The sequence below is a fragment of the Anopheles darlingi genome, chromosome 2 (genome assembly GCF_943734745.1).
Source record: "Anopheles darlingi chromosome 2, idAnoDarlMG_H_01, whole genome shotgun sequence".
NCBI lineage: Eukaryota > Metazoa > Arthropoda > Insecta > Diptera > Culicidae > Anopheles > Anopheles darlingi.
Genome location: NC_064874.1, coordinates 4,707,501 through 4,720,000, shown reverse-complemented (window position 1 = coordinate 4,720,000; position 12,500 = coordinate 4,707,501). Strand labels below are relative to the sequence as shown.

The 12,500-nt window shown below is 51.8% G+C and overlaps 1 protein-coding gene across 1 annotated transcript in view; it reads left to right on the top strand.

Moving 5' to 3' along the window:
- The first annotated feature begins 3,585 nt into the window (after positions 1–3,585).
- Positions 3,586–12,500, top strand: part of LOC125951450 (1-phosphatidylinositol 4,5-bisphosphate phosphodiesterase epsilon-1-like) — a 59,828-nt gene continuing 50,913 nt past the window's right edge. The window contains exons 1-2 of the mRNA XM_049680304.1: positions 3,586–3,703; positions 6,942–7,188. The gene's annotated coding sequence lies outside the window, so the exon portion shown is untranslated. The remainder of the gene's footprint in view (positions 3,704–6,941; positions 7,189–12,500) is intronic.

Below are 12,500 nucleotides of genomic sequence, written 5' to 3'. Positions count from 1 at the left end.
AAGGATTATACCATGAGATGTTGTGAGAACGTGGATATTTTGATTTCATATCAATCTTTATACCATGTTAGGTAGCTTATTGCAATCATTGTATGCGGCAATTCGTTTATCCCGGAAGCGTTATGAAGTGGTGCTCGTACCGAAGGCCGGGCGCCTCCATTCATTAGAGGGTTGCTCCAGCGGTTCAAAATAAAAACACCAGAAGTCGCGGCTGTTATTAGCAAAGTGTACAAGTATTTTCTTCTTCGTTTTTTTTGTGCAAATTAATTGATCTCACTGCTGGAATTGGATGCCGGTAATTTGCTTCGCCCTTCGTTGATGTACTAATTGAAGTGTCTTAGTACTTGAGACACTTCAAACAATAATTTCATTGACCCTCACAGAAATCCTTCCGAACGCACAATGGAATGACCAAAGCAAGCGTGATGCCCGGCGCGTGCAACCACATGTCCTTTTGATCTTGGTGCAGTCCAGTAACCGCCGATCGCCCCATGCGATGGCAAAACACATGGAAAAGTGCACCAACGCGTAAAGACGTGCAGGCGTTCATTCGTTCGTTCGGGGCGTTGGTATTATCAAAGAAACGATTTATTTTTACTACCATGTATCGGACGGTTCTGGTAGGTTGATAAAATATGCTCCTCATTAACTAATGCTGCTGCTGCTGCTGCTCTCACACTGCCAACACAAACGCTGCGTAAAAAGGGGGTGACACTTATCGGTGTTGAGCAATATTATAAAGCAATGGTTTCGCTTCACTTGACACACAAAGCAGGAAATGGGGAAGCAGACCACCATGGGTAGAGGCGTGTGTTCGAACCATGTGAGTGCAATTATGAGCGCTCGCTCGTTCATACGTTACGCGGCCGTGTGCTGTAAGACACTTTATCCATCCGACACTGGAAAGATGGGATCCGTTCCGTCGGATCCATCCCACTCCGCGTGCACTCTGCCGGTGCTGCTGTGGCTGCTGCTTCAACTAGTTGCTGTTGATTAATTACCTCTCGGTGTGGATGGATTGAGCTCTGCATGCCCAGCTGACCATGAAATCGAACAATCCACCCAAACCCCGCCATCGTTGTATTATGGATCCGCTGCATGCGATGCTCACAACACACGCCGCACGGGGCCGGGTGTGAGTTTTTGCACCTTTTGTCCAAACCACGCGCCATACCATGCCCCTCCCCTCGTTCGGCTTCTGCTCAATCGCACCGAGATCTACCGATGATATTGGGGATTGTATTTAACTCACTGGTCCGTAAGATATCGGTTCTCTCCGCTTAAAAGGGGGAAACGGAATTTATTTATATCAATCCATCGAACGAGATACACCGTTCTGTTCTGTTATTGAAAAGTATTTCCAATTATGCTATGTCGCGATAAGCTTCAGAATGCTTTGCATTATTCCGTCGAAGCCTTAGAAGCCTGTATCGCGTATCGAATAACGTTGGCCGATAATCTGAGGGCGAAATCCAGAAATCGCATCTAATTAGCAAATACCGAGAATGAAGCGATGGCCGTTGCCTGCACCGATTGCCGGACACCGGGCACCCGGCCAACAACCATAATTAGTCTCAAGAGTGCTATGCTGATTAAGTTGAATGGAAATGGCACGTGCGCCCGGTATCCAATTGAAGCAACACATAGCATCAAATCATTCATGATGTAATGTGTGTAGGATGGATAATATATATGTGAGGCAGGAAGGCTAGATAACGGGGAACATTAGAACATTAGGGAACACAGATCGGAGTTGCAGCAGCAGCGTGATCAATCGTTCTCGATGGCAAAGTCCATTGGCCGCCAGAGGCTAGCAGATGTTAAATCGAGCAGAGAGACAGCCAAAGAGAGAGAGAGACCTTGATGCTATCTAGCAGGTCGAGTTGAATTGTTCCAAAATTGAAGCCATCTACCATGTGCTGTACACCGTACCGCGTAATGATCATTAGATTTGACCGAATGGCGTATGACATGGCTGGCAGTGATAAAGTATCTGGCACTTTTGGCTTCCCTTGCCCTTAAGGTTTAGAAAGGCTTCCGTTCCGTTCCGTTCAATCCCGCCCACCAGAAACCTTCAGAAACGGTCACGGCCCATTGCAGCATTGCGATTTGACCCCATCGACAACCGAGGTAGCAGTGAGCCACCAGGAGAACAGAGCGGTAGAAGATGGCCCCCGGTGGAGACAATAAATTCAAACCATACCAATTTCCGACCAAACCAAACCGCCCCGCGGTCAGGTTCGTCGTTGTCGTAGTCGTCGTCATAGCCCCTAACCTCAGAAAACGAGAATGAATGAAGTGAACGTCGGTCGTCGGTTCTCAGAACACCAGCGAGGAACGAGTGAGGACGCCAGTTTGCAATCTCAGGACCACGCGTGACCCGCTGGTACCCTCCCAAATTCCTCTCTCCGGTTTCGAAAGTGAAATGGGGAAAAGCTAAGGGGACAACAAAAATAAAAAACAAAAACATAAGTGCGACGCGAAAACACACTTGCGAGGAGGGCGAACGCGTCTTAGCGCCGCATTCGCCCTGCTTCCGGTTTCCTGGCCGTGGTGTGTCCGTGGAACTCGGAGTAAGTTTTCAATTCCTACCTCTCCATTCCCCCGGCCAGACCAGACCCCATGTATAGATCGCCATCAAGTGCCGATGCAAGCAATTTCGCAAACCGAAACCTCTCTTGCCTCTTGGCAAAGGTGTGAGAATCGAGAGGTGTGAAGGGGGTGTGCGCTCAACGAGGCCATCAACCACTAGTAGCCGCGTGGTGGACCTGGTAGGAAGGAGAAGCACCGACAAGCCGAAGCGATCCGAACCGACGGGAACATGGAACACCTACATCGGCCATGGACACCCACCCCCCGCCCGCCGCGATAAGGGTGAATAATGAACTGCTACTTCGATTCATTTCCTTTCGATTACGTTCGGGGTTGTGTGAGCGAGAGAGAACGAGAGAGTAGTAGCAGGGTTCATGGCACCGAGGACACTCTTTCATTTCCTGGGTGAAGATAGGGGGTGAGTGTTGGAAATCAGTGAGGCGACGTACGCACACACACTACCACGCTGACAGGTGTGCGCGCGAACACCCACCCCACACACACACACACATACACACACACACACGTCACAGACGCATGAACGCACGGCATGCTGTGGTGTGGCGAAACGTGGAAAATTCGTGGAAGCATGCGCCGCTCCAAACACCATCGGTAGTAGTGATGGTAGTAGTAGTGGTCGTAGTAGGCCCCTACCGATAGAGAGATACCTTTGTTTCCATCCAAGATGACAGCAACGAGGTCGTGCACTATGGGCCGAATGGTGGTGGTGGTGGTTAGAATGATTGCTTCTCGCATATCCTTCGCTGCTTACCTGTTCCTTGACCACTACCTCTCTCTCTCTCTCTCTCTTTTTTGTGCGCTTTCTCTCTCTTCACTCGGGAGCAGGAAAATGATTCCCCAACCCGACGAATACACACACACACTAACAAGGAGATCGAGGACACGAGATCGTGGCCCGAGTTCAAACAGAAAAACTGGCCGACACCACCGAGTTCGGACTCATTGCACACGTGTCCGTCGAACGGATCAGATCACCAGGATCCTCCTCATCATCGTCGCGGTGGTTGTTGTTTGGGCTGTTGGCTGGCTGGATCTGGACTTGCGATCGACACGGTGGCCATTCCGTGTGTCCCGTGTGAGGTGTGGTGAGGTGTGTCTTGATGGGTAAATATCCTTGAAAGAAGGCGAAAGCGACGGAGAAATTCGTGAAGTGATGTGTTGTCGATTGAAGATTGAAGTGAAACGTCGGCAAAGGAGTAGCACGGAACGAACGGAAGAACGAAACGAAAGGTATTAAACATTCAAACGATAAACCCTTCACCCCGCTCCACTGCACCCCGTGGACTTCCTCGTGGTGGTCGTGTCGCGAGAGTGGGCGCAGGTGTGTGCCGTTCGCTCGGTGGTGAACCTCTGGGAACCTTAACCATCTGTTTCTGTGTCTGTGCGCTCGTTAGTAAGTGAGAGGGACTCGCGAGGAGTGTTGGAAAAGACTTACGGGAGGGGTGAAGGAGGGGGGGGGGTAAATAGACCATCCCCAAAACAGTCCAGAGAAGCAGCTGGTAATGTCCGTCTGTCTGCGTGTGTATGCGTTATCCGAGTTATTGCCCGAACCGGAGTTCATCCACGAACGGAAACGGTTCACTGTTGGGGCCATCAGGAGTACGAGTATGCATGGTCGTGTGTGTTTGTGTGTGTGTGTGCACCCCAATCTTCCGCTCTCCCCCAAAAGATCACCACCAATAATAACTGGCAGTCGGTAGCGGTTGGTGTTGGTAAGTCGGTTTTTCACGTCACTCAGACGCTCGCTCGAAGATTTTCCCGAAGTTTTTCCGAGCTGCGTGTTCGTGAAGGGGATGATTTCCACTCTCGGGCCCGATCCATGGAATTTTCATCTCGGGCGGTCCACGCCAGTCCTTTCTTTACAATCGGCCCGCCTGGTAACGCGCTGCTCCGTGGTAAACGGTCAACCCCACATCCTTCCTCCCATTCCTCCCATTCTCTTTGTGTGTGTGTGTGTCTGTGTATGTGTGTGACTGGGTGTTTGTGTCCGAGAGCTTCACCTTACTGTGAATTTAAAGTTGGGACGGGGACTCCATTTTCCAAAGGATCATATCACAAGGCAAAAAAACAAACGGAAAAGGAACACAGGAACAAAAGGGGCGGGGAAGGGGGGGAATTGAGGAGATGGAATTCAGTGAAAATTCTCGTTCCACGTTCCACGGGTGTATGGAAAGCGCGAGCGCAAGCCAGATCGCCCAAGAAGCAGAAAGTGATGATAAGACTTGGCGCCATGGCGCGTTGCGTTGCTTAAGTATAAGTATGCGATCCATTAGATCTGATGAGTGGGCACGCTGGATGAGCAGATCTTTGTGAGAGGTGGTCGAGAAAGAGCTAAAGAGAGACAGACAGAGTGAGAGAGAGCGAGAGAGAGAGCGCACACGTAGCGGAGTGGAGCCGGAAACTCGCCGAAACTATTTTGAACGTACAAACTTTGGCGAACCAGCAACGGACTTTGGCAGCGGAGCAGCAGCGCACCTTCTCGGAACGGGATAGGAGATACGGAAGAGGGTGGGGACTGTGGTGAGGCACCATCGCTGCTGCTGCTGCCGCTGCTGCTCCCCGTGTGTATTACGAGATCGTTTCCGTTTTTTTCTCGATTTTTTCCGCTCGTACTGAGGTTTTTTTTGGGCTTGTTATTATTTCTGTTGCTCATTTACCGACTGTTTTCCGTGGGAGTGTTTTTCTTTATTCACCCGAGGGAGGCAAAAAAAGCAGATTCGCAAAAACAGAACCCACAGCGCCGTGCAGCGCAACGAGGTCGAGGCATTCGGCTGTTCGGGTGAGGATGGTTTTCGGGGATTCTTTCTTCTTGGGATATAGTTAGCGAAATCTAATTTTTTGACCAACTTTTTCGGCTTCGGATTCGCTCATAAAAGTACCGCCAGTAGCCAGTCAGCCAGAATATCACAGAAATCACGCACGAGGCACGTCAGACACGGACGCGTAGTGATGGAAGTAGAGAGACAGAGAGCGAACAGCTTCCTTTCCGATTCCGTTTGATTCATTCGATCGCTGTGCGAAGGGACTGTACGTGCGTGCGTGCGTCCGTCCATCTGTCCGTGCGTGTGCCGATTTGTATGTGTGCACCATGGTTGTAATGGTGCCAGAATGAGACGGGAAGAATTAAATTTTCATCACACAGCACCAGCACCAGCACCAACGGCATCGGCATCGGCCACCGACCGATCCATCCAGAGCCAGAAGTAGCCTCCTAGCCCGATCCTGGCCAGCCAGACCCTGGCCAGAGCCAGCCGAGGCCAGTACACCTGCATGCATAATAGATGGCAAAGTTGTGTGGACGCCTTTTTTGCTCTCTTTCCCTCCCCGGCACTCTCCCCTTTCTTCCCCAAACCCTTCTTATCAAACCACGCCGCTATAGTTCGCTTTCTCCCTTTCCTGTTTTATGTCTATTGCTCCTTCCCTGCTAGCGTGCGCCAAGGGGTGCACAAGGGGCTCCAAAGTGTGTGCGTGTGTGTGTGCACACGTGCGTATGTACCACGACGTGTGTATGTGTACTTCGAACGTGAGAACCGTTATTATATCTTCTGGTTCCTATTGCTGTTGCTGCTGCTGCTGCTGCTGCTGCTGCTAGTGGCCATCATTAATGTGCAGGAACAGGCGGCTACTGCTTGTACTGCTGCATGTGAGGCTGCGAAAGATAACGGGAGCTGATGATGGTAGACGCTCTCTGTCCGTACTCGCCTTCCTCCTTTCACCTCCTTCCTCGTTTGCGGTTCGTTGGTGGTGAACGATAAACGGAAAGTTTTGATGAATTGAGATGCATAACATTACAGTCCCCCTCACCCCTCTTTACGTTGAGGCCACGAAGCCGCCAGCAAAACGGAAAGCACACGGCTCGCTTACACGACAGCGGCCATGTTTGTCCGGGGCACAGGGCTAGGACAAGGGGTTTTCCACCGGCTGCTGCTGCTGCTACTGCTGCCGAAGCTTGTGGTTTGTTTTTGTTAGATCGTGATTAAAATCAACTATGTCCCGGGAACTTGGCTTTTCCTCTGCATGCTCCCATTCTGGCATGCCTCGATTCTCGTTTCCTGTGGCCATGCTAGTATGCTGATGTTGTGTTGCTGTGGATGTGTATGCGTGTATGTGTGTGTTATCATGAAATTCTCTCGAAACACAAACCAATCCGTCAGCTCCTTAACCGCTTAACCTAGCCGAGCAGCCCACGGAAGGGTAACCCGCAGTCCTACGAGGCGTCCTCATCGTCGTCGTCGTCGTCGTGCACGTTGTTTTAATCATTTTTCCCACCACCTTCGCAATCTACTTCGCCGGATGTTTTATGTTATCTCTGCCTTCTTCCGCTTCAGTTCAGTTCAGAAGGTCCAGCATATGCAGGCACCAGGAACCGTCGCTGTCGCCGCCGGGTTGCCGGGTCCCGAAAGTGAGGAAAGTTCATAAATGAAAAACGCGTCAATCGTGTGCGTGAAAAGTGCGCAAATCACAAAACTGTGTCCTGCTGCCAAGTAAATGGAATGAGCTGGAAGTGAGTGGAAGTGAACAGGAAGTGAGGTGCCGTTACCGAACCCGGGATCTGACCTTTCAACCGACCTGTGTGTGAGTATATATGATGTAGCTTTTACAACACTAGAAAAAAGAAAAACCCAATATATGTACAAAATATCCCTTTTGTATTCCAATTACACAATGTGACCTCTATCGCGACACAAAAAGCAGAGCAAACAGAGTAGCTTTATTGCGTTTCTGGATCCTGGTGTGCTGTTAAACCAATGTGTGGCCACCTCACTCGTCCGCCCTTCGTTTTACACCTCGTATTATCATCGGTGGAACCTTTATTTTGGAGGTGGGGGGCGGGGAGGTCCCATTGTAAAGTGTTTTATAGCATCGCGCGAAAGAGAAAAAACGGGAAACTCCGCGCCCAGATAGAGCCTAGGCAATAAAGCGATATGAACATGCGTACACGCGTGTTATGGCTCTCGAGAGATGGAGAGAGAGAGAGAGAGAGAGAGAGAGAGAGAGAGAGAGAGAGAGAGAGGGACAGGCAAAGCGGGTGGCGTGATGAATAGCAAAAACGCCGGAATGTTCCCCAGGTGTGTTCTGTGCTGTGCCAGCAACGCGACAAAGCACACACGGACGGCAACAAAAACGTAGCTCGTTATAGTGTCCCTTGGCCCTTCCCAGCAGCTGCGCCGGCAAACCCCTTTTGTTCAGGAATCCCTGTCCCGTGCCACTCTGTGCCAATCCCTTCGAGATCCCACCGTTCCGAAAACTCGCCACTCGATGATCAGTTTCAGAGTGCGTTTCACAGAAAAACCAAAAAATGAAAAGGAAAGGGCGGACACTCATCTCCGACGCCGTAAAAGGGGGGCGATATTTTTGCCAATTATCCAAAACTTTGCGCAAACAATCAGCTAGCAGAGCTGAGCACAACACACACATGGGTTGCATATCCAGCGTACTGTCCAGCGCCAGTGCGTCATATACGCTGACTGGCTTCACTGCCGCTGGTCTAAGCTTGTAGCTGTGTGTGGCTGGCGGGATGATTTGGAGTGTTGATAGTACGTTGCGGTGAGATAACGACGAGAGAGCGATAGAGAGAGAGAAAGAGCGAAAGGGTGGGCAAGTGCCAAGGGCCGGGCGTGAGTTTGTTGTGTCCATACAGTCCCATTTAATGTCCATTAAAATGTTCACCATATTCACACCCCGCCTGGCCCCGGCGCCCCGTTTTGCGCTCGTTTACACACGAATGTGTTAACACGGACATGTTTACCTTTTCCATATCCAACGTACACCAAACACACTCACACGCACTTCACCAGTTTGCCCTCCCGTGCAAACCGTCAACCAATGGAAACTCCTGGCAAGCGCGTGTTAGAGTGAGAGAGAAACGACGACTAGGACGACGACGACGACGGGCATGTGAAGCATGAGTCTGTGTGTCTACGAAACACCCGCTTTTTTGTACGTATTTATTCTATCCTTGCTTGCTGTAAGTTTGGAGTTCGTTGGAAGCAAGTGACACTCAGCACAACACCACCACCACCAAGATGACGACAACGACGACGACGACGACGACGACGACGACGAAGAAGAAGGGACAAAGAAACAAGGAAGAAGCGAAGGTGGGACGCGGGTCATATGCTCATGTAAAAAGGTGATGGAACGACGGTACAAGCGTGCGAGCCAAGTTCAAGAATATGCTAGGAAAATAGTTTAACAGCAAGCAAAAGGCACAGACAACTTTCCACAAAGTAAGTGTCCACACCGCCGATGGCTGGTGGCCGTGGTGACGGTACGGGTGCTCTGGGTGTCCGATCGAACAGCACATCATCTGCTTCTTTTTCCGTGGACTAGAGAGAGAGAGAAAGATACAGCCGGAGAACGTGCACACCATAGTATATGTGTGTCTGTGCTTGAGACGGATGAACGACGGAACGAACCAGGGATTTCTTATCTTTTTCTTACCTCCATTCGCTCATGATGATGGTCCCCTGTCGGTGGAAACACCTAGAGACACCGGAGCACAGTAGGTGGTAGGAAAAGTCATACCAGCAAACAGTGATCCGGCCAACCTCGGCCAGCCAACCAGCCAGCCAACCAGCCAGCCAGCCAGCTCGGGACCAGAGTCCAGGCACAGTGGTAGCGTCAGCGTGTGATTCGACCGCGAGGCGCATGTTGGATCGTTTCTCACGTTTTTGTTGGATCTTTTCTTAGTCCTGGTCTTGGTCCTAGGTCTGGGTCTGGTGGTGTACACAATGGCACGTTAGGCGCGCGCTCGGGCCCTCCCTCCCTCCACCCTGCACGGTGGAGGGAAAATTATGGGAAATGGGGATTTAGGATTTCCCAGATTGCACTCCGCGAGCGTCCGTCCGTCCGTCCGTCCGTCGTTCGCTCCGGTGGCCCTGTCTGACTCCCAGAGACTCCCTTCTGGTTTGACTCTGCGCGCTCGTACGTGTGTGTGTGTGTGTTCAGCAATCTGCCAAGTTGACAACGACCAGCTTGCTAGCCAGGTGCCCTCGTCCCCGGCCTTCCCGGTGGTCTTGGTTGAGGAGGCCCTTGGCTATTGGTACGCTTGACGCTTGGCACGATGCCCTTTCATACGCGCTGCATCCCGTTACTTATGATGGCCGCTGTCGCTGGCCGCACAAAGGTCGAAGGCATGGAATAGAAGAAGGAAACGAATGCACCGTCATCTGGTCCCCCCCCCCCTCCTGCCGGGAGGCTCGCACACACAAATATTATTCATACGGGAACGGGCATACGCGAACGTCAGTCGCGCTCGTCCGGACTCTGGTAGTGCTTCGCTTTAGCGCGCGATCTCTCGCCTGCTGCGCCCTGCCCTGGTCTGGCCGCGTGGTCCAGTGTTGTTTGTTAATGCAAATCTGCTTTAGTGGCTTTAGAGAGCTCGTGGCACACCCGACAACGAAGAGCGTCCCGGAGCGCGTTTCGCGGAGTTTACTTTTCGCACGCACGCGTCCGTTCTGCTGACGCTCTCGGAAAACCAGCATCATTCCAATTTAATGATGAACTTTCCACATCTTTGTTGCAGCTTAGCGCGCGGCGCGGCCCGGCAGATGATCCATGCTGGTTGTGCTGGAGGGCCACTACCAGGCCCAGGGATTACCGTGGTCTGGTGGCGAAAAAAAAAGAAATCGTTAACAAAGTTTGAAAATTAACAACATCTTATCAGCCCTCGTTTGATCTCTGGCTAAAGCTCCGGCTCCGGCCTTCCTCAGAAGCTTACACCGACTAATTGGCCGCTCAGTTCTCGCTATCGCGAGCCTTTCGCTATTAGGCGAAAGATAAGATTCATCACTGGAGACCGACACCTCGACCGCCGCCGCTCGTGGGCTCCGGGGATGAATTATATTTTATCTTAATTAATTTTATCTATATTTTGACGCATCATTTCGCGGAATTCGACCTCCACAATTGGTTGGTCCGGGTCCGGGCCCTTTCAAATACTCCCGGCCCGAGCCTCGATGGAGGCGCATGGTGACGACTTAATGGAGGCGCAATGGAGGCGCATGGTATCTCGGAACAGTGAGCGAAAACCTCTTAATCGTTTTAAGGGACGGTAATGCCGGTGCTTCTGGTTATCATTTTCTGGGTGAGAATGGTCGCAGCCAGCGCGAGCCAGCAAAAACGAAAAAGGAAAGGTTCTAAGCCAAGCGTCGTTTCTAAGCGAGCGGCAGCAGCCAAGCAGCGACTCGGTGCCAGACTCGACACGATACGAGGGTTTCCCATTTCCGTGGCACACAATCAAGAATACCTTTTCCAACCGGGTAACACGAGAGGGGAAGAAGAAGAAGAACATCGCAGGGAACAAGAACCTTGAGCCCGGAATGTGGCCATTCTCACTTACAGCAAATTACAATACTGGCCACCAGTCTCGCCAGCGCCTTTTTTCCCGGGCCATCCCACGCACCTTCCGGGGGCTATTCCCCTTCTCTTTCTTTCTCCCTCCAATTCGGTCCTTCTCTTTCTCCTGGGGAGTATTTTTTTTGCACCTCTTCTCGCCATTCCGTTCAGGACCAGGACCTTTTACGCGCGTTCCGGACAAAAGTTAGCGAGCAAGTTTGATGGGTGGGGTAGGGGGGGGGGGGAAGCAGGGGGTTCCTTGTGCTCCCTCTACCAAAAGCATTAAGCCAAAAGTGCTCAACCATCATTAACGCGCGGTAGGACTAGGACCACGGTTCACACACCCACACGGTTCTGGTGTGTGGTGTGTGGCGAGTGGCGGCATTGGCTCAAGGCTCAAGGAGCAACAACAACAGCAAAAAAAAAAAAGAGAGCAACCCGCAACCCGGCACCATAGCCAAGGCAAATTTGTAGCGAAATTGCAAAACGCTCGATGGAAAATCGATTTCGGGCCCCGTGCTCCACTGTCTTGCGTCGTCGGCGTCGTCGTCGTCGGAGTCGTCGTCGTCGGCGTCTTATTACCATTATGCGCGGAACGCGGCACCCGGCAGATGCCAACGAGTGTCCGTGCCTGAGTGCGAGTTGCGTTGCGCACCGAAACGATGGGAATGTAATGCTTCGCGCGGTCGACGGGGTCTTCTATGTTTGGGGACGGGTAAAAAGCCTTTCCTCGCGAAACGCGATAGAGACACGAGGCGCGAGGAAAGAAGGGAACGGGAAAGATAGATTTCAGCCTCGATGTGCCCGGATCCGGATGGCTCCTGTTGCCGCTGCGCCGTGTGTCCCAGCGGAGGAGAATTACATCAATATCACATCAATATTTGCGTGCCGCCTTTTCCCGTTCTTCCCATTCCCACCAAACCGCCATCGCTGAAAGTCGATAAAGACCGACCGACCGACCGACCATTCCGTCGACGTCTCCGTCCCCTCATCTTCGTCGTCATCGTCGTTGGTTTCTATTTCGCTCCCTGTGGAATGTCGGGAGTTTGGGGAATTTAGATGGTTTGGCGTTCGTTTGCCAAACAGCATCTTCCGTGGCATTCCACCCCACCGAGCTCCGAGAGCGAGTGTGTGTGTGTCAGGGAGAAAGAGAGAGAGAGAGGGAATGCGATGCTAAGGAAAATTCGTGTAAAAGTTTTTCCCTTCTATTTTGTTGGATTTTTCCCCCTTCGGATCTCTGATTCAGCGGAATTTTGCTGCCGACGGCGTTGTGGACGTTGCTGGTGGTGGTGGTGGTGGTGGGAATGTGGGCCGTTGTCGGTTGGCTTCTTAACGTTTCACCCGTGCAGCCGTGGGCAGCATAAGCCTACCCGGTGGTTCATGTTAATTGTAACCACGAAAGGTCGGTTTTATAGCGCGTCCAAAACGATCGACATTCGCCGGCGGGCAAGCGAGCGAGCGAGCGAGCGACCGAGCGTTTGCCAGTCCGGAGACCACCTTTAATGCTTCACCAACACCACCACCACCACCAGCAGTACCAGCACCAC